Below are 25,646 nucleotides of genomic sequence, written 5' to 3'. Positions count from 1 at the left end.
TGATTAGAGTAAAGGGGGAAGTCTAGAAACTAGAAGAGCGTTTCAGTGGTAAATATGAGAAAAAGAAGAATTTGATAGAGACAGGTATGAGAGAAGAACTAGATTGGGAAAGAGGTTGTGAATGGGGGGATAGGTCGAGGGGATGGGGGGTGCAGTGGGGGGGAGGGACAGGGGAAATATTTGGGGTTAATGGATTATATGTGAAATATTTTTTTTATAACTGAATTGATGTCCTGTTTGTAAGAAAACCAAATAAAAGTTTAAATTAAAAAGAAAAAAGCTATGAGTTATTTTATCTCAAATTTTAAGAGGAAAATAACTCTTAGTGAAAACTTATGCCCCTGAATCACTTACATTCATCTTCACCATTCTGTCTTGCTGCTCTGTTGACCTGTCTTAGCCCTTGTGAAATACACAGAGCTTCCTGGAATGGGGATGAGGGGTGTTGGACTTCCTATTCTGACAAATGAATGGAGCCAGTGGCTGCCGTTGTGGTCTCAGCCACTGAGGAGGGAGAGGCCCCGGAGAGCCAAAGCTCTTGTGCACATTACAGGATCGCGATCGGGCTCAAGTAAGTATTGGGGGGGGGCTGCTGCACTGTCCATGGGCTGCCATTCACCATTTGATGGACAGGAGATACTACAAGGTGCAACACATTTCAATGCACACACGTTCAAAACTGCATTTCTAGTCTGCTAATTTACAGGCATGCGAGTCCCCTTTGATAACCCCCATATATTGAAATGAGGCTTACAAAGAGCTGCTAAAGGCTGTTATAGTTGGCACAGAGGAGTGGGTAAAGAAGATTTTGGATCGTTTTGCCCACTTAAAAGCCCCCTTTTGTCTTGTTTTTTTACTAACCCTCTCTGACTTGTACTGGTTAACAAGTGCCACTAAAACAGAAAGTGAGAGGAACTCCAAAATGTTAGTGGTATTACTAGTACAGAAGGTATTGGTTAGTCTTTCAGTGTGTACACATGTCCTGGTGACAACTGTCTAAGAGCGGGATTTCCTCTTACTATGGGCAGTTTTTTCTCTCCCTTCTTATTGTGTCTCAAAGGCTATACATACAATTGTTGAGCAATATTGTTGCACTATTCACACACTTCATGTTCTATCTGCCCCTTGTTGAAAACTTTGCAGAATCTGGCCTATTAGACAACCATGTCCTCCTCTAATTAATGTGGTTGTAAAGGCTCAAGGTTTTATACCTTCATGCCCCCACTAATACTCACCTAAGACCCTCTTGATTCAGCGATGTGCAATGTAATCTCAGCTATTCCAGGACTCCCTCTTCTCATTTGCTGAGACAAAAGCAGGAGCCATTGGCTCCCACTGCTGTCAATCATAGCCAGTCAGCCAATGAGAGGGGGTGAGGCCGAGCTGCAGCTCCGTGTGTGAATGCACACACAGAGCAGTGTGTGCCCCATAGCAAGCTACTTGCTGTGGGGGCACCCAACAGGAGAGATGGGCCAGGAGCACCGGCAGGGGACCTGAGAAGAGGAGGATCTGGGCTGCTCTGTGCAAAACCACTGCACACAGCAGGTAAGTATAGACATGTTTGTTATTTTTTCTATAAAAAATAAGCCTATAGAATCATTTTAATCCTATATACAGATTTCGAAAAACATATATGACAACAGATGAGCCATTGAAGCCTATGAGTGATGTCATGCTCCTGGGCATTAACAGCCATTGTCAGTGTGCTTTCTCCTCTCCCCTACAGCTGGCACTGGCTGACACGGTAGATCACGTGACTGAGCTTGGAGTGACTTGAAGATAGGTAAGAATATACATCTTTTTTTTACACAGGTTAGTAAGGATAGATGTTCGGAGGTGAAAATGGACAGTTTTAAGAGTAGTTAGGGTTATCCCAGAATTCCACTTTAACCCTCCAATGGCTTTTTTATGGATTATTTTAATGTGCAGATGCTCTGTTTAATCTAACTGACATTAGGTATCTTTTGTATATATAAAAAAAAAAAAAAGCCTAGGGAAACTTACTTGTTTTGTTCAATCAATCCACACAGCAGTAGTCTGCATGCCCAAAACTGTTAACAAAGCCTGAGGATAGGCCTTAGAGTAAGGGTCCCTAAAAGTTCTAAACAATTGCCAGCTTTACTTTGGGGGGGGCAAGCTAAGACTTATGCCTATGGAAAATGCCCTAACATCATTGGGAGTAAACCTTGCCTCAGGTGCACTGTTCATTTGGAGTAAAATACTCCAAGGTTGGTGGGTAGTGGGAGTAAAAGTAAGATGATCTGGCACCTGTTAGCATTAGGAGGAGTGGAGTGTTTCTGTCAATGGAAGGAATCGTGCACCGTTGGTGTCAGCAGGAGGAGTTATGCCTAATCTTTTGTGTCACTGGGAAAATTAGTGCCCCACGGGCCAGATCAAAGCAAGTAGTTTGGGGACCACTGCTCTTTAGTCTTTGCAAATAGATACTAGGCTGCACCAGTCTTACTCTCTTTCTTACCCCTTCATTCTTTCCTCTTGCACCTTTCAACTTGTCTGCATCTCGTATTCTTGTTACTTATGTGATGACCAGGTTCCCACGTGGATGGGCGACTATTGTGGACAGCTGCCCCCTTCTTATTACCTATAATTTGTATCCTTTCTGCAATAGGATGACTTGGCACAGCACAGATCTTTACTGCTGCAAAACACATTTTTCTGCGGAGTTGAAAATGACTGTGTAATACACAAAACATCAGGCAATGCCAGTTTTTCCCAGACTGAGACTATGCTGGTGCCTAGCTCCAGTACGAGAGTCTTAACATTGTGCTGTACATTTATCCGGAAGGGAAAGTCACAAGAACTGCTTCATGCACTAAACTGCAGGATGAATTCTGTTAACTGCTTGGCATTCCTGTCTCTGCAATGACAACCTGCTAACTTGGTGTGGAGTGGAGACTTGGCCCTAATGCGGAGGAACCCAATTTCATTGCAACAGTGCTTATTCACATTACAAACATCTGTACATCCAGTCCACCTTCAAAGGAGTTTCTTCAGCCAAAACAGCAGGTGCCCCAGTACGTGGCATCCTACAATGCTTGGCACTTGCACAACCCGTGCACTTTCTTCCCTGGGCCTTGCTCTACAAGTTTGGCCTAGATATGTTATGCACTCCACCTGGAATCCAGATGACCACTTAAAGAAACCTCTAGTGAGGGAAGTATGAGGGTTCTCTTTTTTGATCATCCTCAGAAATAGCTATCAGGCTTCAACATATTCTTAAAATGTTTAGCCAAAATCTTTTTTTTTTCCTTTACAATTTTGCCTAATATGTGGGTTAGAACCTCTGACAGTTTTTAAATGCTGTTTGTGGCCCCACTGTGGAAATACACACTCTCTGTCCTGGTTAGCATTGGTATTGGGACAGAAAGTTATGGGTAATCCAAAACTGTAGCATTAACACAAGAAGAAAAGCTGAGGAAGAATATTTCAGTGGGGGCACTTTCATCCAGTCCACGTTCCACCAAGCATACAAATTTTCTCCTGAGAGAGGGGAGGGGATAAAATGAAAAAAAATCAAATTATATTGTCTGCTGTATGCTAGATACAGGAAACTTTCAAACAGTTATAAGGGCCTAAGCCTGACCATACACAGCTTGAAGTTTGTTCAGTTCCTGCTAAATCAACCAGAATTCAAGCCATGTGTGGCTCTATCTGCACCAATTGGCTCTACAAACTTCAATTGAAAAATTAAAAGAGCTGAATGGAAACTTGTCGGCCAAACAGTGGCTGCACCTAATCAGATGCGGTCACCGCTCAAGTATTCAGGCAGCTGCAGTAGAAGCAGCTGTTTGAACATAATTTCTGGCAGTGGAGATTCCCCCATTCATCCAACTTCATTAAAGAGCCACCCACCCAATAAAACATTCAATAATATGTAGAGGGGGAAATAATTTAGTATACTTACCTTTGTCCATGTGACTTTGTTCATTTTTAAGAGTTTTCATTCTGCTTCTGTGCTGCCTGCTCCCCTTTTTCCTGTGCCGGAATTTAAAAAATTATTCACTCGTACTGCATATGAGCAAGATGAAGCGCATGGCGTCACGCACCTCATTTCACAATGTACCATACATTACATGCATCTATAAAAAAAACAATTTTTTTTTTTTAACCACCAAAAAAGAGTAATTTTGTACGGTGCATGTGCAAAATGAGGCACATGACATCATGAGCTTCATCTCACACATGCTTCTGGGATCTCACAGTTTAGGTATGAGGTTTCCCTGAAGGCAATTGTGACAATGCCTGCACATGGGCATTTGTGCGCCTGTCTTCAGAGAAAGCAGAAAGTGGAAACTAAAAAAAAAAGTAAAAGCAGAAAAACATATTTTATTTTTTCTTTAAAGTGGCAGGAGATGTTTTTGAAAAAATGACTACGTTGTAGGCTGCGCTAACAGTGCCCAACATCAAATTTGACTTCAAGAAGATAAACCCTTCACAGAGAGAGCTTGGCGCATTCCCTGAGTGACCTGGAAGATCTTCACAAGCAACTGACAGAGCTGAAGAGAGCAGACATCATACAAGAGCCACAAAGTCCTTCTGCCTCCCCTATAGTAGTGATGCAAAAGAAGAATGGAACTGTAAGGCTGTGCTCAACAGAACTACCCTAACTAGTATATTACTTCAAAGATAGTGTATGCTTTACAGAGCCTGTCAGGGACAAAGTGGTTCAGTGTGCTGGACTTGAAAAGTGGGTACTATCAGATCCCCATGAACAAGGTCACTGAGCAAAGATCAATTTTAGGATTCTCCTACTACAAAAGATTTTTCGAGGGCTTTGTAAAAAAAAACCTCTCATTGAGTTGTTAAAAAGTGAGGAAGAAAGAGCAGGTAAAGGGCCCAGGAAGCCTCAAGAATTTATTCAACGTAGAACAGTTTGAGCAGGCATTTCACCAGCTGAAGAGTCCAACCAATGCCCCGGTGCTAGCATAAGCTGACCCCTCTAAACCATATGAGCTTCATGCTGATGTAAGCAGGGACTGTTGCATATGCAAACAAAAGTCTGACCTCTGCTGAAGGAAACTCTACCACTCACAAGTGAGTTTCTGGCCCTCAAGTAGGTGGTAGTAGACCAGCTAAAGAACTAGTTCTATGGCACTGACTTTGTGGTCAAATGAAACAACAACCCCCTTACCACAGCCAAGTTGGACGCCATCGTCACTCATGGGCTATCTTTACAGTCAGGGACCAATGGATTTGGACCCTGACTCCCACCCCCCTTCTAAACCCTTGTCTATCTACTCTGTGAAAGGAAGATGTCTATACTTACCTATTCTGAGAGCAATCTGCTCCAATCACATGATCTCCCCAGTGGCTGGCTTCAGTATAGAGCAGACAATGGTTGCAGTGCCTGAATGCTGACATCACTCATAGGCCTACTATGGGGCATCCATTGTTGGCTGTTCCTCCTCTACATTAAAGTCTCCACTGTTAACTAATCATGTGACCGGACCAAATCACTCTCAGAATAGGTTAGTATAGACATCTTCCTTTCATAGGGTAGATAGAATAGGGTTTAGAAGGGGGTAGGAGCAGATGTAAGTTTAGAAATAGGCTGGACTTCCACTTTAAGTTGAAATAAAATAAAAGGAAATCATTTTCAAATCCCATTTTCTCTGCTAAAAATAACTGTTACTTTTTAACAAGTAATCGTTTTACCAGTGTTTTAACTTTGTGAATTGAACCTCATGTAGCAGAAGTGTGAAAAGCAAGATTCCAAGGTGCATTGTGGCCAAGCCAGGAAACCCCAAGAGGGAGAATCTTACAACTACAGCCCCATCATACAGTTTACAGCCAAAGGTATGTGGACAATCCTTTAATGAGTTTAGGTGTTTCCAGTGAAGAGTGCTGTTAAAGCTAAAACATAGACATTTAAGGGCTCGTGCACACAGATGTTTTGAGGCTTAAAACAAGTTCTAGTGTAAAAAGCTGGTGCTTGTCCCCACCAAAGGAACCACAGGTGGCTTGTACTGCTGACCATAGAAGTAAATAACATGATCATACTCGGGTACATGTCTCGAACCATCCATATGGAGCCTTATACAATTGTATGTTTTGAAACTTGTGGAAGGTTGGGGAAGGCCCTTTTCTGCTCTTGAATGACTGTGCATCTGTGTAAAAAGCAAATTCCATAAATACATGGTTTGATCACTTAAGTGACCTACACAGAGACTCAACCTCAACTCTACTGAACACCTTTGGGATAAATTGGAATGGTGATTGCAAGCCAGGTCTTGAAGTACAACATCATAACCTGACCTCAATTATGCTCTTTTGGCTGAATGGGTACAAATTCCTAGGGACACACTCCAAACGTTTATGGAAAGCCTTCTCCAAAGAGTGGAGGCTGTTATAACCACAAACAGGATGTTCATCAAACTCCTGTAGGTGTGATGGTAAGGTCCACTACCTTTTGACAATATAATGTATGTAAGAAGCAAGTGCTTCTTTGACTCACTTGCATCTTAATCCCAAGATAACATTTTTGGAGTGCATTGACCTTCTAAAAGTGAGATGTGCTTCAAGAATCACAATAGGGATTTTCTTACTGGTTTTTGGCCATTGGGATTCTGTGATCATCTAAAGGAAGTGTAACTGTGCATTGTGCTGTTACCTCTGACTTTGTGCTTTGAGCGTAAAAGAATTACGGCCAGTATATCCAGCACAGAGAGTAATTTCACTGGAATAAATTCACAGTTCCCTCTCTGTCATTGATAACCGTGTGGAAGTCCTGTAATGTTTTTCCTGCAACAGAGGCTGCCAAATTGTGTATCAAATTATGATAGGGCTTCTCTGTGAAAATAATGAAGTTCATTCCTCATGTCACACTTGGTAATTGTCTGCCGCAGTACACTGTGATCACATTTTAGTTTATTTATTAGCAGCCTGAGGTCATTTTCCATTACACTGCTTCCTTCTCTCTCCTTCGCTTATAATTGTTTGATGTCTGATGTATTGCTTGCATTAGTCGGCATCAGAATGCCTCCACCACATTTTTATCCACTGTTCCACTTGTGTAGGTCACTGTGAAATTAAATTTCTGTCCTTCATCCTATTTCACTGCATTACATGCTTTCATGAACAGGAAAGGCGAGATCCTAGAAATGAAAGTGTGTGTATATATACACGGTGTAAATGTAGCTATAAAATATTTCTAGGATTTAAATACATAGGGCACAGAGGGCGCAGCTGTTCCTGGGTCAACGAGGTGGGAGGACCCAACTATGACTGCTACTTCCCATTATTTACCACCTGTGTGCACACAACATTGCATTGTGTACAGAATAAAGCAGAACTTCTGTTTTCATCACTTTTCCATACTGGTTGATTGGCTGTCAATTACTTCAATACTGTTGCATTACATAAGTGCAGTATGTGAATATAGTTGCTGATTTTTGTGGAACAGTTTCCCCATTTGAGTATTTGGTCTCCCTGTGTTCTTTGGGCTTTGGGCACTCAATGTTTGTACTTATATAAAACATTGGTGGTTCAGAGTAAAAAAAAAATGCTCAGTGGTGGGTAAAATAGTTTAGCATGTTCCCCCACTTGGACGTCACATGCCGAGTAACCCATACGCAATTAGAAGTGACGTTTTCTAATGATTCAGGAAATGATAGCTGAGATACTTGAGCATGTGTCTTCTGGACACAGAAGGATTAGTGACAATGAATGGAATCTGCTGATCTGAGTGAAAAAGGGGATAATAGCCATTGCAGGATAGATAATATACATTGGTGTGTAAGTATGTATCCATTCTCCAGACTTTCAATAAACAAAATACCTTTTAAGTGGCCCTTATATTATATTGTTTGTGTCTACTATCCGGAGCCCCTGCTGCCTTTTTTTTTACAATCGAGTCCTTGAGGTTTTTTTGTGTCGGGGAGAGTTTTGGTTTTATTTCCACTTCATTGGAAATGGCTTTATGGTTGCAACTCTTCCATGACAACATCTGAAAAGAATTCTCAGGATTGTAGATTACAAGGGTTCCAGTTACTTCTGACCATTCTGAGCTCATGACAGTGCTGGACATCAACTGATTTAAAGGGAAGTAACCTTGCTGTATTTCTTGTCTGCTGTGCTCAGTTTTCATGGATGACTACTTTATTTCTGATCTTAAATCTAGCCAGTTTGTGGGGCTTAGAAGCAAGTTTAACACTAACCACAAGTGTTGGAGCTTTCTCAGCATTGAGGACACCATTGATCCTGACTAAATCTCCAACTCCATTTGCAGAAATGCAGCCCCACACTTGCAAGGAACCTCCACCATGCTTCACTGTTGCCTGCAGACACTCATGATACCGCTTTCCAGGCCATTGGTGAACAAACTGCCTCCTGCTACAGCTAAATATTTCAGATTTTGACTTTTTAGCACAGAGCACCTACTGCCATTTCTCTGCACCCCAGTTCCTATGTTTGTGTGCATAGTTGATAGTTGGGTCACTTAGCCTTGTTTCCACGTTGGAGGTATGGCATTTTGGCAGCAATTTTTCCATGAATACCACTTCTGGACAGATTTCTCTGGACAGCAGATGGGGTGTACCTGGGTCCAACTGGTTTCTGCCAGTTATGTGCTCTTGGCACTGCAGGGCATCTTCCGATGTCAAAGGGAAGTTATCATGTCTTTCATCTACTGCATTGTTACCTTGGCCAACAACTGCATCTATGTTCCTCAACGTTGCCTGATCAATGGTGTCCTCAATGCTGAGAAATACAAGCAGATACATATCCACCATGCCATACCATCAGGGAGGCGTGTGATTGGCCCCATATTTATTGTGCAATGAGCCTAAACATACAGACAGTGTCATTAGGAACTATCGTCAACATAAAATAGAAAAAAGAGTCCTGGAAGTGATGGTTTGCCCCCCCCCCCCCAATCTGTCTGGGATTACATGAAGAGATAGAAGCAGCCTACATCCACAGATGATCTGTGGTTAGTTCTCGAAGATGTTTGGAACAACCTACCTGCCGAATTCCTTCAAAAACTGCGTACAAGCACTGTGTGAACCGAGAAGAATTGATGCTGGTTTGAAGCCAAAGGGTAGTCACACTAGATATTGCTTTGATTTAGATTTTATTTTTGTTTGCTCACTTTTCATTTTGCAAATTGATAAATATAAACAATAAAAATATATTTTTGAAAGCATTAATGTACAGCATTTCTTCACACCTGCCTAAAACCTTTGCACAGTGCCAGGTGTGTCAGAGTGTGTGGTGCTATTTGTGTGCCTCCTTCGGGGGTAACTGACACACACATGCACACACTGATCAGCCATAACTTTATGCCTATGGAAAGTTTGAGGGTACTTGCACACTGTGATGATGTAAGAACATCAAACAGTCCTGGCAGAAAACATACAAGGATGGGATGTATGGCACTTGCGTATATTTGTGCATATGCGTACACACACATAAAAATTCTTCTAGCTTTATTGTAATTAAGGGAGTGTGGCATATGTGTGGATATGCGTAAAATTACTGACCGGCAACACAGATTTCTAGCATTTTTTTTTTCTTTACTGATCTATATGTAGTGCATGTTTGCATGCCTGCGTGTACAGGCACACTGAAAACAATAGTCTGAATTGACATAATTAAAAAAGCCTGTATGCCTAAAAACACTGCATTTTTATGCAGAAGTGTGCAAGACGCCTAAGTGAATAACACTGATTATCTCTTTACAGTGGCATCTGAAAGTCGGTGGGATATATTATGCAGTGAACATCTTGTCTCTGAATCTGAAGTGTTAAAAGCAAAAAAAATGGGAATCACAGTTTGCTGTTTATGGGGCTGTGCAGCTACAGACTGGTCAGGGTGCCCATGCTTACCCATATCCACTGCCAAAAGCACCTACAATGTAAGCATCTGATCTGGACCATAGAGCAATGGAAGAAGGTGGGCTTTTCTGATGTATCATGTTTTTTTGTTTTTTATATCATGTGGATGCCTGGATGCGTGTCCATCCCCAACCTGTGAAAGAGATGACACCATGATGCAGTATGGGAAGAAGGCAATATGATGCTTTGGGCAATGTTCTGCTGGAAAACCCTGGGTCCTACCATTCATTTGGATGTTGCTTGACATGTACTACCTGTAGCAATCGTACCCACAGAGATGGACGCGGTTCAACCATTTTGCTCCAACCTCCATCTTGGCAAAGGATCATCCATCTTGTACAAACATATCTTTCCTCATTCCCCCTCCCTCTCTGAGAGCCACAGTGACATTTGGTCGGTGTGTGTGTTCGAAGTGTCACAGGCAGGCCAGGGCACAGCAGGGAGCTCAGAGCTATAAAACATCTCTGAGCTGGCTGCCGAGCTGGCTGAGAAGCTGTGCAATCTGGCACCTCGTAAAAGGATAACCCAAGCCTTCCCCTGAGTTCAAAGACATTCCAGAGGAGTAAGAAACTAGATAACACTTTTAAAATCCATTTTTCCCCTATGTCTCATATCTTGGAATATGAAAGACTTACATAAAAACCAGGTATATCTTCAGATTGCTCACGATCAGACAAATCGTTTTATAGGTCACACACCCTGGCTGGAATACATAGGAAAGCAGAAAATTACATCTCTTGAACCATTCAAGTATGTATTTCATATTTCATATCTAACCGTTCCTCAGATGCATCTGCATATTAATCTACCCACGGGTGGAATGTTACTTGTGCCTGATTGGCAAGTACTTTAACCCTTTAACCTCCTTTCTGTTACCTCTTTGCTGTGCTATTGTTCTCTGTATATTTATATATATATATTGGTTACATCTTTTTTCTGTAAATATTTTTATTGCACCCTTTTGACCTTTTAGTAATAAATCTTACTTTCTGAAAGTGTTGAACTGTTTCTACAGTTCTTTATTGTAACTTACGAATTCTTGCCTCTAAAAGAGCGCTACTGTGTGTGTTTAACCCTCTGTATAACCTGTCTGTGGTGACAGTGCTATACAGACGATTATCTCAACCATCATAGTGTTATTGCTGATATTGCCGAGTTTCCTTTCTCTGTACAAAAAGGAGGTGGTGGCAGTGTGAAGGGTTAATTGTGTAATTAACCTGACCCAGTAACAATCGCGCTTAGGCTGCCGGTACATCGATTTGTGGTCCAGTGAGCTGGAAAATCGTTGTGCAGGGTGCAGCTGGGCGGGGCATTGTTACGCACATGACATTGCGGTTTTAGATTGGCCAGTCCTTCGGTCACGAGTTTGGTGAGAAGGGCAGGGGTCTGACGTCACTATCATCACACTACCTGTCTAGAAATTGTTGCTGACCAAGTACACCCCTTCATGGAAACTATATTCCCTGATGGCAGTATCCTCTTTCAGCAGGATCATACGCCCTGCCACACTGCACAAATGGCTCAATAATGGTTTGAAGAACACAACAGTTCAAGGTTTTGACTTGGCCTCCAAATCCTCCAGATCTCAATCCAATCAAGCATCTGTGGAATCTTCACACAGTGTATTTTAGTTTGTTGCGTATGGAGCTGCGTAGACAGAGACTGACCTATGCTGACCCATGTCTACAACCAAAAGTGCCTTTAATGGGCACTTGAGCATCAGAATTGGACCATGAACCAATGGAAGAAGGTGGCCTGGCCTACTGAATTCAGGGTATGGTTTGAGGAACACAGATCTTTAAATCTCAATACAATCCAGCATCTGTGGGATGTGCTGGAAAAATAAGTCTGATCCATGGATGACCCATCTCTCAATTTACAGTGCTTAAAGAATCTGCTACTGACTGCTTGATGCCAAAAACCACAGAATACCTTCAGAGGTCTAGTGGCATCCGTGCCGTACCATGAGTCAGGTCTGTTGTGGAGGCAAAAGGGGGACCAACTGCTCCCAATGCATGCCAACTAAAAAAAAACCTTTAATTTAAATTAATGGTATTTTTCATGTTAGGTGTTCCTGTTCGTTATGACACCTTAGCAGAGGCGTACCTGGTATAGTGTAGTGACAGCCAAGATAGATCATCTCTTAAACGACCCCCTACTCTAAGCAAAAAAATAATTTTAATGAATAACGACTAAATTAAATAATATTGATGCCCAGAAAAGCAACTCAGACAGTAAAAATTGTGCATGCTTACATCGGTGAGTCAAGAAGGGCCCCACTTACATTGGTGGTCATTGAAGGGTATCCTTACACTGGTGGTCAGTGAATAAGGACCCCCTTACAAAAATGTTCTTAATTACACTAGTTGTCAATATAGTCCCCTCAAGCAGTAGTGGTCGGTAGACAATTTACCACTTACATTGGTGGTCAGTGGAGAAGTGGTCCCAATTAGGGATCAGGTTCTGGTTTGTCACTATCATAAGTTTGAGGCGTATTCTGTGGTTTTGAGATCTGTGGACTTGGTAAATGTTGTGCAAATGTGCCTGGCACAATTGTTTCTAAAAAAAAAAAAAAAAATTATATATATATATACATACATACACACACTATATTGTCACTATTGGGACACATTGGATTCAGGTGTACCAATCATCTCCAAGGCCACAGGTGTATAGAATCAAGCACCTAGGCATGCAGACTGCTTCTACATACATTTGTGAAAGAATGGGTCGCTCTCAGGAGCTCAGTGAATTCAAGCATGGTACCATGATAGGTTGCCACCTGTGCCTGTGTGTGTGTGTGTGTGTGTGTGTGTGTATGTATGTATGTGTATATATATATATATATGTATATGTGTGTGTATATATATATATATATATATATATATATATATATATATATATATATATACTATATGGCACAAAGCAGCCATAGTGTCAGTCCCGCTGCTTTTAATTTTTAAGGGGACTTCCAGATTCCAATACCCCCCCCCACAAACCCCCAACAACCACCAGGACAGGGTTTTAGGGAGAAGGACCTTGTTCTCAAGGATGTGCAAACAAGGTGCTTTGCCAGGGGGATCACTACTGGCAAGGTACTCTCTGAATGTTGAGGACATGTTACCTGGAATCTGGGATTTTTTTTTTCGTGTGTGACATTCCCCTATTACCATCTATACCAGACTCTTATCTAGTATAAGGGTCTGGTAGTAAAGAAAGGAATCCCCAACCACTTTGTTTACAAACAGAATGTGGTTTTGAGCTGTCATTTACCATCAATTTAAATGGGCTTTTTTTTTTTTGTAAATAATATATTTTGCAGTTGTAGGTTGTATACATCGTACAGATACACTACTTCGCTGGCAGGTTCAGGGCATCCACTAAGTATTTTGCATTTCAATTTTTGCATTTTCTAAATATTTCACTTGAAGCATTATTAAATCACTTCTCCCTGCCATTCATTCATTCATTTTTATTTTTATTTTTTTGCTTTGGTACGTATCCCTAATGGCCCTCCTTGACATTTGTTTGACAAACCCTTGCCTTTTTGCCTAAAAAAATGGGCAGTACTGATTTTTAAGATTCGGCTTTCATTGACTTCATTAGGGTTCAGATTCAGCATCCAAATTGCTCTAAGGTTCGCAGTACCCACCCTGTACCAAACTCTGGTATGTACAGCACATCACTAGTGATTAGTGTAGTGTCCCTTACATTGGTGGTCAGTTTAGTGCCACCAGTTGCATTGATGGTCAGTGTACCTCCCCCTTACATTAGTGACCAGTGTTATGTCCCCTTACTTTGATGGTCAGAGTAGGGACTCCAGTTACACTGGTGGTCAGTAGTTTGGTAGGACTGTCTTAAGCTGATGTTTGGTGAGAGTCAAACTAATCATTGATGTCTGTGGGTTACTCTTACTTGACAGATGACATTTTCTATTCTGCTGGCTCTGTTTCTACTGAAAATCTCCTTAAATTCAAGAAAATTTTGTTCTTTTTACCATCATGCTTTACAATAAATTAGATGATGGAATTTTTGTGTGTCTCCTCACTAAAAAACGCTGAAAGTGTAAGTTCTATTGGAGTTTGGAAGGAGAGATTATATTTCTCCACTTCACCTATGATAGAGGAGTGCTCAAACACTTTACATTTTTTTCGATTTGTGCCCGTATGTTATCCCTGGATGCACTTTTAATAGCCTTTTTTCTTTTACAAGAATGTTTATTTTCTTCTAGGGTTGCATTGGGGTTATGGTACAGGTTACTTTAAGTGATTATGAGTGTTTCTTTAAGGGAATGTAGGCTAACGAGCCCTGATTCATCTGGTTGTTACTACCTATTGATCACAATTACTTTTTGCAGCATATTATTAGAAAGTCAAGTTGCATCTGCAGCTTTGGAAACACTGCAGAAAGCATATTGTAAATCCATATTGCATTGGCTTGGCATTGAGGTGTACATTTTGCTGATGAATGAGCAATGCTGTGTAGCGGTGACTCGGCCTGTCCCTTCTGGCAAAAACAACTTTATTATCTCATGCATCACAAATAGAAGTGTCTGTCAAGAGGCAGTCCACTGGTAATGCATTGGAACAGCATGTAGGCAGGTGTGTGCTCCACACAAAGGATGCACTTTTTCAAGTGCTGGCAAGGATCTCCTTTCTGCCTCACTGTCACGATGGATTACCAGCAATTTAATGACTTTTAGACACTAATTTCTATCTGCTCTGGAAATTGGGGGTTGGAATGGATGTAGACAGCTTGAGATGCCCTCCTTTTCTTTTTGTGCAGGTGTTTGTTTTAAATCTTTCTCTGTCTTATGTACAACATTTTTAGAGAGCTATCCAATGTTTGTAAAATGTTGAAGAGTACAGAGTTTGTTAGCTTGAGATTTTCTTCTTTAGAGCCTATACACATGGTCAGGGCATTTTCAACACAGGAAAAAAAGGCCATTTGCTGTTGAATAACCAGGAGAGAAGGCATACTAAGAAATGTGTAAGTACTGTTCCTACGCAAAGCTTTAGAAAGCCAAGGTCTTCATGTGTTAAACATCAGAATCTTTCTTTCAGTTTATAGAAAAATGTTTACGAAAAATAAACCATAGTGTTGCTGCATTTGAGAGCATTAACCTGTCGTTTTCAGTTGTCAATTCAAAGTCAAAACCACAGCACAGGGAATTTAATAAAAGTGGTATTTTTCCTTTAAAATGGCCCATGTGTAATTCAGAAAAACATTGCAACAGTTTCGGTAGAAGATCCAATGCATATCATATTCAGGTAGCTTTTATTTATGGTACTTTCAGAATCTATTGCTATGGTTGTGAAAGATTCTAAAAGAATTACTGCCAGTTTTCAGATAAGCAAACTGCTGGTAAATAAGACTAACTTTGAGTTGGCATACAGCGTGACACTAGTGCTGAAAGTGTGACATTTTGTCGTGAGAAGCTGGAACAACATGACAGCTGCCTGCACAGGGTTCATGGTTGCCAGGATGCCAACGACTGCCAGCTTCCTAGCAACCAATGACTCATACCCAGCCCCATGCAATTACAAGCCAGAAAATTCCCCAGCCTACAGCTGAATGTGAACAAACAGGCAAAGATGCTTGCTGATGTGGCAGTGGCCACATTTAGGTAATGACAAGAATCTCCAATCATTTCCAGATGTTAACCACAATATAGCTTTAGTTTTGGTCAACTTTAATAAGGCATCAAAAGATGCCAAGGCACCTTTTAGTTTACCATTGGTCCTTTCACAGTACAAAGAAAACCCAAATAGTGAAATTGAAATATCCAAATGTTGAAGCCTAAGTGGCCTATAATACAAACTCAAACATTGTCATTTGGTGGATGGGTTGTGCCAATGCTGAAACTCAAATCAGATGAAATCAGATGTTGGAATATGAGTAGGTATTTATGGAGGACTCCTCTGCACTCTATAAGGCACTGATGGTGGAAAAAAGCTAAACAGTGGAACTTTAGAATGCTTGTGTAGCACCCTCTTAGATAAGTGCTATTTTAGGTAAATTTAGTTCTTAGCTCTCCTAATCAGTGGACTTGCTTGTGATTTCTTTGTTCTGCTCTGAGCTTCACAGGCTGTGCATTTGGCTGCTTCTCTTTTGTTCTGGATGATTCTGCAAAGTAGTGGGCTGGGGTAGTCAAATCTACAGTCTGAATATTTGTGTCCCTGGCCAATCCCTGAGGAAAGGTGCCCAGATGGTGTCTGGGAGTGAGCATAAATAGTATGAAGCTTGCAGATGGACTTCTTTGGGAATCTGGTCAGGAGAATTAACTGGAGAGGTGTCTGGAAGATATTGGGAAAGAGGCATCCAATTATTCAAGGACTTTAGTAAGTACAGATCCTTGTGAAAGATCCCAGTGACTGTGTGCTGCTGCTATCCCTCTTGAAACAGAGACAGCTTTTTCTGGTGTTCCTGTGTAGCTCAGCCCCTTATTTGCTGCTGCAAGGACTGTGCTCAGAATCTTTAAGAGGCAGATAGTTGAACTCAAGTTACTACTTAACATTGCTGAAGTATCCCACAGTTACCCTGCACCCGTCCAAGTTCATATTTGTTCAATAAAGCATCAAAGGTATACCTCTAGACCGATCATTGACCAGAAGAGTGACTGAGCCCCCAAACACGGTAGCTGTATTGCCCATCTCACCAGATAGTAAAGTGTTTTGACTGAATGTGAAAAATACAGATTTCAGCCACCACAAATTTATAATTGAAAATGCTATTGACTGGATGCAGCTTTTTTTATTTCAAAATGCTCCATTAATAATTAAATATACTGTCCATTAAGTCCTGCCAGGGTTAAAATAGAAAATATACACTACTGTTGCAATACTCAACTTCTCTATCTTTTGCAGATTCACCACTGCAATTGTCAAGTGCCTTGTCCTCTCCTGGGTTGAATGACACTGGACAAAAGTGAGCCCAGGGTGTCAAAGACCTGCCCTCTTGGGGTGCACCATTAGGTCACCCTGGAAGTACAGGAAAATGCAATAGAGTGGGGCGCCACAATTAAATGGCAACATTCAGCACTCACCACCGGAGGAACATATAGAAGAAGAGACATCCGTCACGATACAACTAGATGGAAGACTGCTGAAAAAAAAATTATAAGAATTTAAAAATAAAAAATAATTGTATAGGGGAGGTGGAAGTGAAGTGGGCTTTGACTTTTGAGTCTCAACCCTCACTCAGTAAAAAAAAAAAAACGTATCCATGGTCACTTGTAGCAGATTTTGAAATCTTCAGTGTATACAAGGTGTAGAGATGTCATTCTTCAATTCTTCAAGACATCACAGGTGAACCTTAAAAACTAGCAATGAATACATTTTAGTATACTTTGTAGTAACACCCATTAACCACAGGTGGGATAAAACTTGATAAAGGGGTTTTCACCCCAAAATGTCCTTCCACCTCTACACCTTCTGTTGGGTGTCTGGGTTTGCTTGCTATTCTTTTTGGTACTTTTCTGGTTACATTCCTTTGCTATGTACTGTATATGTTGATATGTATTGGTTTGTTATCCCTCATTCTGTCTTATGTTTTGCTTATTAGCGTTGTCTACTCTTGGTTGCAATTATATTCCTGTACTATTTATTGTATTGTTTAATGATCATTGTGAATAGATTCCTTATACATACTACATGCTGCATTAAAGTATACTTTTTTTTTTGCTATTATGAGATTTGAAATTTAAATACTTATCTAGACTGAAGTGTTTGATGTACTGACTTTGTACTATTTGTACTATTATCATGCTAGTATGCCTTCATCTTATTTGACTGTCACCATGGCGATGCAAAATAGGCTGTAGGACTGCAAACTGACAACAGTGAATGCTGGACATGATACTGCTCCACTTGTTGCTTCTGTTTACACCTGCAAGGTTGGGAGGCATAAATAAAGGGAACAATCATTAATTACCCCCAATGTGATGCGCCTCAGTGCTGGCACTATGAAATGTAGACTTGGCCCCATATTATAACGGGCATCAGTGAGCTCATCCATCACCCACTCCACCTGCAAGTTAAATGCAACCTATAAAGCTTTATGATGCTAGTTCCGCTATCATAATGAAAACCTTCATAAAAGATTTTACTACAGGTAAATGGAAGTTGTGCACATTAAAATATTATGCACAGTCAGGCAGCTTCCAAGCATAATATCCCTTCTCAATCTCTCTCACGTTAGAGGAGGCAACTCTGCAAATGTCATCCAAATGATCTCTTCACCCACGGTAGCATCAGTGGTGTAATAACACTCAGCAAGCTGGGGTAGTAGCACATTAAGAAAAACGTGCTGCTAAAGTGCCAGACTAAGCTTTTAAATGAACCATTTCCATGCCTGACATCCTGAAATATGTGGGTGACTTTTACAGTGTCTCATGCTTCTTGTGGTCCCAATGTGGTGAATTTATAGGCTCACCCGCATCAATTTATTTGCTAATGGTGTCTTCCTAACATATCTTCATGTGTTGTGAAGCACAAACTGATATATATATATATATCTATATCTCAAGCTGTTCCCTGAAATAATGGGCCCTCTTGGACCCACTGGAGGTCTTCTACTGCGGGCCCACCAATCTTATTCAATATACTTACACGTTTGGATTTGTAGTTCCCCTATGTAAGCCATGAAAGTGTATGTCTAGCCAAAAGCCCTGTTAATTATTTTTTGCTGTCTGCTTGAGATTCCTCTTCACTGCCTGCCCTGCAATAAGTAAGAGGAGCTCTTTCTAACATGAATTATTCTAGACAGCTGCCACCAATGAATGTGTCCCCGGTGAAAGCTCCGACAATGGGCAACAGTACAAATATACAGCTACCCAGTAGGGACACAAAGCGATGAGATGGGAAAAGCACCTGAAATTTCAGGCTTAAAAACATTCTGTAGTGGCATGGTATCAGCCAAATAAGACAAACAGCAATGTGCAATTTTGTTTACTGGATGAAGGCAGGATAAACTGACAATGCAATAGATTGATAAGAGTGTGTAATAAGTATAGAACATGCCTAACAGGCAAGACAACTTTTGCAGTGCAGTGACAGGACCATCTAGGGGTAGATTCTCATAAAGGCTGCTAGGTGGCAGCACAGTGCAGAATAACAGATTCCTAGATTTCAATAAAATCTGTAAGGTAAACCGTATAATACAAGTACTCAAAATAGAATATAAAGGAAAAGCACTAAAACAGAGTGCAATTTAGTCCGGTACATATTCAGTTATTGCATTTGGCCCAATTAGCAGAGTCTCTGCAGGGTCAGTTTAGTAGCCAATGTGGGTATTGTGAGGTATCCCAGGATTTGTTTTCTAGATGGCTGCAATCTCACTGGAGCAGGCTGCAGATCTATAGGGGTACTGCCACAGAAGCAGGACCACCACACTGGAAATGTAGTATCTCAGTATCTTCCTGTATGTCAGGGCTCATAGGCACAGTCCCCTCCACAAGTTTGTGCTCTTAGCTGGCAACCCGCACACAGGCAGGCATGATGGTGGATCCAGCGCCTGCTGAAGTGGTGCCCAATCACTGCTGTCCCATGAGGTGAAAACTCTCATCAAACCTGGGTGAGAAACAGTGGAATTTATATCCCCTGAATGTGTCCAAGAGTCCTAGGAGTTGTGGGAGACCACTGAATTGGAATTGGAAAAGGAGTTAAGGGGCCTGCACCCAGCTCTGAACAAGGTGGGTGAAGAACTCCACTACAATTCCTTCCTTGCTTCTCATCTTTTCAGAGGAGATTCATATGGGATGGTTTAAAATTCAAAGTGAAAAATGCAGTATATTGTCAAAGGTAATAGATTACTGTTTTGTTTTACTTGGTTGACTTGACTTTTTGGATACCTATGATTGACTCTTGAGCTGCTTCAAGTTGATTCTAACAAGCATTGAGTTACTTCTGTGATGTTTTGTGTTGCATTTTCATTCAGTTGTCTGGGAAGTAAAGGGGTGTAGCCAGGTGCTGAGCTACAGCAATATGGAGGAGATCTTGTCTTTTATTCTTCTCTCCCTCTACTGAGATACTGATGCTACGCTGCACCATTCTTCTCTGATCAGCAAGGGAGAGCTAAAGCCAATCAAACCCATAGACTTCTGTGCAGAGCACTGAGGAGGAAGGGGAGTGGTGAGATGGGTTTTATCAAACTTCCCTGGAAACCTCTTCCTTTTGCAGCTGTGGGAACCAAGACTGCTGAGAGGCCAGACTAGTGGAGATTGAGCCTGAGAAGAAAAAGATACCTGTGGCAGTGCAACACAGACTGCAGTGATCACATCTACACCGTTCCTGCAGGGAGACCCAGAGTTTCCTCTCACCCAGAGCTTTCCATCGCTGATCATCAAAGGCATCCTATGGAGAGAAAGGGGCCCCCCTTCTAAAGTTATTTGCCCATTGCTGATACAACCAGCAGGGGCTGAGCCACTGAGAGCAGGAAATCAAGTATACCCAATCAATACCACACCCATACTGCACTCTATACCGCACTTATTCCAAACATAGACCTTGTGCATTATACCAAACTTTTACTGCATCTGAACCACATCTACTCTTGCACCTGTGCCAAAAGTATACAGTACCTATATTGCATGCAGGTTTACTGGGAATGTCGTTAAGTTCACTGATGCTCTTAAAGAGCCCCAATGATAGTACACAGAATAACATCTCAAAGGACTGTCCCTCCCATAATATTTATTCTGCAAGTCTCTTTTTTTTTTTTCCCCTGCCCTCTTCGATACCATCCTCCTTTTCTTTTGGACAGTGCATACCCAGTTGGTCTAGGACTAGCATCGCTGCTATAAATGCGCTCTGGAAGTATAGTTTCAGCGCTTGGTAAATTAAACTTTACTACTGTTCACTGTTGCACTTGAGGTGGCCTTGCTACTGTTTATTCTGATCTGGATGCCAAATGTCACCTTTTGCCTAGTGCTTACTGCTATTCACTTTGTATGCTAAATTGTGTTATTACCATTGTCAATCCATTTCATGCTTGCCTAGATACCACCCATATTGCACCACAATATGTTAAGTTCGCCTTTACTACCTGGTTTGGTGCCTGTTTTCTTTGTTATAGCACTACTGTTGGGTACTAAGCATTACTTTGTTTTTTCCTTTGATATTGTATGTTTGTACATGCACCTGGTGTGTCAGAGTGGCTGAGATTCTTGAGAAGGTTGAAGCATAGAACAGAGGACCCATCCTATCCATCAGCTCCTATGGGGGTAGTGCTACTTGAGTTTAGACACAAATAATCATGTACATGTAGCCAGGTGTTTGGCTAAGAATAAATAGTGAGAGAAACGCTGCTGCTGCCCTGTGGTGCTGGACTGTTTAACAGCCATATCGGCAAGAGGAAGGAGCTGCTGAGCAGGAAGAGTTTAAAAGACTGAGTCAGGCAGCACTGCACTGTGGGAACTGTAGTCCAGAGGAGAGAGACTCTACTGTAATCAAGAGCTTTTAAACTGCATTTCCCAGAGGGTGATTGCCATTAGGAGGGGAAAGAACTGCATTTTCTGAAGCTGTACAGCACACAGCTTCCTCTTGTCATGAGTGAGCCCGGAGGATACACATGGCTTTCCAGTGTGCACCACCACTGCTGCATAATGTCAGCCTGAGCGTGATCCGGAGTGCCGAGTCCAGGTGTGCTGACAGCCAGGGTCACCTGGGTGCTGAGCAGAGAGTGGAGTAATTGCTGTGTGTGTCTAGATGATGAGCTACAGTATGGCTGAGACTGATGAGCTGCTGCTGTGAGAATTTACTATCAGCTGCTGGAGAGACTGAGCCCTTTAGGAACTGACTATACATCTAATAGGTTTATTGCAGCCCCCAGGCTTGACTGGGACTATTCCCATGTTCACCAATGGCAAAACTGGGCCCCAACGCAGGACAGCTGAAGAGTTAGGACTATAGACTGCTCCTTTGCAGCTGTTACACAGAAACCCACACCTATTGCTTACAATAAGAAGTAAAGTGGTACCTCGCAGGGTATTGCACCATCCATATCCTAGCCATTCTAGAGTTAGTGATTCATTGCCCTTTTTTCTATCATCGTGATCTTTTGTTTATGCATTCATCTGGTTGTTGATTTACACCGTATTGCATTGAATTACCTTTATACATTCACTTGATTCACTGCCAAGCTGTTTGTGGCCTCATTCCTGTGCATTCTTAGAGTGGTAGCCTGCTAACCCTTAAATCCACAGGTGCAAACAGTCTTTAGTTTACGACTAAGTGTGACCGTGGGGAGTCGCGCAGTTAAGTGAATCGTGACAGAACAGAGGACCCGTCATCACCAGCGGCTCCTGCGGGGGGTAAGCGCTACACTTCTATGCACTGTTTATAGCTGATTCATGAATTAATCCTAGTTCAGTTGTACAAACTATATTCGAAGTTGCCTTGGCATAGCGATTATACTAAGTTGCGGGCTGTGTCTGAACCTACCTTCTATGTGTTCATATATACTCAAACCACTATTTATTCTATACCATATACAATACATTGAGTTAGTTTACCACAAATCTGCAAGTGCCTCGGCTGCAGTGGTGTAAAGCACGCCGCCACTGGACTCTAGAGCAGTGGAGACAAGTTCTCTAGAGTGATGAATCACGCTTCTCTGTCTGGCAATCCGATGAAAATCTGTGTTTGGCAGTTGCCAGGAGAATGGCACCTGCCTGACTGCACTGTGCCAAGTGTAAAGTTTGGTGGAGGGGGGATTTTGGTGTGGGGTTGTTTTTCAGGGGTTGTTCTTGACCCCTTAGTTCCAGTGAAGGGAACTCTTAAAGTGTCAGCATACCAAGACATTTTGGACAATATCATGCTCCAAACTTCGTGGGAGCAGTTTGGGGATGGCCCTTCCTGTTCCAACATGACTACGCACCAGTGCACAAAGCAAGGAAGTTGACTGGCCTGCACAGAGTCCTGACCTCAACCCGATAGAACACCTTTGTGATGAATTAGAGCGGAGACTGTGAGCCAGGTCTTCTCGTCCGACACACGTGCCTGACCTCACAGATGCGCTTCTGGAAGAATGGTCAAACATTCCCATAGACACACTCCTAAGCCTTGTGGTCAGGCTTCCCAGAAGAGTTGAAGCTCTTATAGCTGCAAAGCGTGGACCATCTCACTATTGATCCCTACAGACTAAGACTGGGATGCTATTAAAGCTAATGTGCGTGTAAAAGTAAGCACCCCAATACGTTTGGCAATATAGTGTGTGTGTATATGTGTATGTATATGTGTGTGTATGTATGTATGTATATATATAGTATTAACTCAAAAAGTACCTTCTATTGCTGCCCTCCAAATCTCCAGATTTTTTTTTGTTTGTTTTGTTTTTCATGGTTCCACTGTAAGTAAGGATGTCGCTAACCGCTCACGCTTGTTATCAAGATGGTTTAGGGACTATGAACATGGAATGTGCAGTGTGAATAGAGCAGGGAACTTGACTTCAGTGAACAAAAAAAGTGCAGTGTGAAATCACAGCACACAATAAATGGGCACAAAGGTACAGAAATGGCCAGACGTATGAAGAGGAGGGGCCTTGAACCCCTCCAAGGCACAAAGCTCCTGACAGGAGTAAGGCACTCCATCCTCTACCTAGGCCACAGGGAGCTGGACTCCACTCTTTAGGGAGCTGCCAAAGCCAGTCCTCCAAGTTCTTGAGCGCATTTTCCCCCCAAATGGGAAGATGAAAAAGACCTGAAGACCAGAGATCCTACCCCTGACATTATGGCTGGCCCAAAACCTGTATCCTCCATCTCTGTGCATAAATTAAAAAAAAAAAAAAGAAGCAACAAATACAGAGTGCAAGCGCCCACAACTGAATAGTGAAAATAAAATGGGTGCTATGTGCAATACACACAGCAGGCCTTTCAGCCAGTATAAAGTTGCTCCAAGCTGGCGAGAAGGCCTGCTCAGGAGGCATGGGCCAGAAAAGCAAAAAGTGATGTGAACAAGTGCCACTGAAAATTTATGGTGTGCAAGTTCCCAAAATTTACTTATTCCTGATACCCCTGGGCCTCCACTCCCAAGAGACACATTACGAGGAGCTCCTTGTGCCTTCCACCCCCGGGTCAGACAAATTCAGACAAGCCTGGTAAACTAGACCAGATTTAACCATGGAGGAAAATATCCCTCTCACCATAGACGCCTTGTTACATCAGTAATACTTCTGCCACTCCCATTTGGCAAGGGGAATCTGTGTTCTGTTCCTGAATGCTAAAAAAAACAGATTCTACACTTGATCTTGGCCAAAAGGCTGAGAAGCGATCAGAGGGGTTCAGCAAAGCTCTGCACTGCAAAGCTCCGCACTGCAAAGCTCCGTACAAAAAAAAAAAAAATGCACATAACTGCAACTAACGTGCACTGCTTGTTCCAAGGAAACTAAAGTGAGGGGAGGGAAAGCGTTTCAGGAGCTCATGGAGGATGTTAGAAGGAAGGAGAAACATAGTAAAAAATGATTTCTTGAAATATAGAATACAGAGTCAGGATATGGTTTAGTGTCACTTTAACAGGATGTTGGGATGTTTTGAGTACAGCACCTTGCCAGTCCTTCCGATTAGCCACGATGTGCCTGGTAGGCATAGAGGAGCACAGAAACCCAGCAGTGATGTTGCTGCATCTAAAAGAAGGAATGCAATGAAATAAGGTTTTATTTAAAAAATGTAATTAGAAGTGCACCAAAAATTGCAACATGGTCATGATGGTAGGGATGGGATTAGCCTGTTGATAAGGCAGCAGGGGGTGGGGAGAGGATCCATGAAAGGCAAAAGAAGGCTGACGTTTAATGTGTTTATAAGTGATCTACTCGCTAAATATTCAGTTTTTTATAAAGGGAAGCTAATTTCATCCATTTGTAATGAGATACGGGATCATTAATTCAGTGTAGCAAAGTCATACGATAAAAGACTACTTCATTAAAAGCCCGCACAGGAGACACTTCCTACATTTGTAATGACTCTGTAAATCATGAGAATGAGGCAACTCCCATGTGGGAGATGTAGTGCTGTATAGTTATTGCTTGTTACACAGGAACGTACCTCTATCTGGCCAGAGACTGGACACGTGACATAAGGGCTAATACATTCTAAAGGCTAGTACACACAATCAGAAAATTGGACAAAAAATAACAGTGCAATTGTCTAATAATCTGATCGTTAGTATACAGCTTTCAAGAGCCAATCATGACAGTTCATGCAAAATTATCTGAAGGGACAAACATGAAAACTTTTCTAGTACGACACCAGAATGAATGATTTTTGTTTAATTAGTACAGTATTCCTAAAAAAAAAACCCTGGAAAACCAAGACCACGCATGTGCAGAAATGTAAGAATACATTACAGTACAATACATTACTTCCAAAGTTGTATTCTGTCTTACGAGAATTTTTGTGACTTTAGTAACCCCTGAATTTTCAATATGATACAAGCAAAGAAAACAACACAGGGTCATTCGTCCAGTATTCTCATCGTGTGTATGAGGCCTAACGCTGGGGCTGATTCATGGGGACCAGAACAAAAATTCTGCTATTGCTAATAACAGTAACTTCTGTCTGTCAGTGGTTGTTCTGGGCAACTGTTTAATGTTTTTCTTCAGAAGACTGCCCAGGAGCAGGGTGTGGGAGCACAGCCACAGAGATATACATTTAACTCCTTGGCACAGACAGTATGCAAACATGCAGCCTCTTGGTGGCTGGGCCTTGACGCCGAGGGGTCACATATTTGCGTACCCATTGTAAACAAACGTGCCGAGACAGCGCACCCTGCCTGCTCCTGACACATTTGCCGACAGGTCCCG

General features: G+C 41.9%; 1 long non-coding RNA gene and 1 other non-coding gene across 3 annotated transcripts; one reads left to right on the top strand and one right to left on the bottom strand.

The window, feature by feature from the left end:
* Nucleotides 1-246: 246 nt before the first annotated feature.
* LOC149467212 (uncharacterized) lies at nt 247-17,535 on the top strand. 2 transcript variants are annotated; one of them, XR_016311985.1, is made up of 3 exons: nt 247-5,814; nt 9,699-9,909; nt 16,718-17,535. It is a non-coding gene; the product is annotated as an uncharacterized LOC149467212 (long non-coding RNA). The 2 variants fall into 2 exon arrangements; XR_016311984.1 differs by lacking the exon at nt 16,718-17,535 and having other exon boundaries at nt 9,699-10,854.
* A 6,392-nt stretch (nt 17,536-23,927) lies between these two features.
* On the bottom strand, nt 23,928-24,119 carry LOC149467211 (U2 spliceosomal RNA). The gene has a single exon (XR_016311993.1). It is a non-coding gene; the product is annotated as a U2 spliceosomal RNA (small nuclear RNA).
* Nucleotides 24,120-25,646: the final 1,527 nt, after the last annotated feature.

The sequence above is a fragment of the Staurois parvus genome, unplaced genomic scaffold (genome assembly GCF_062004578.1).
Source record: "Staurois parvus isolate SC_StPar_1 unplaced genomic scaffold, SC_StPar_1.0 ptg000118l, whole genome shotgun sequence".
NCBI lineage: Eukaryota > Metazoa > Chordata > Amphibia > Anura > Ranidae > Staurois > Staurois parvus.
The sequence above is the reverse complement of the archived record's forward strand: the minus strand, read 5'-3'. Positions and strand labels throughout refer to the sequence as shown.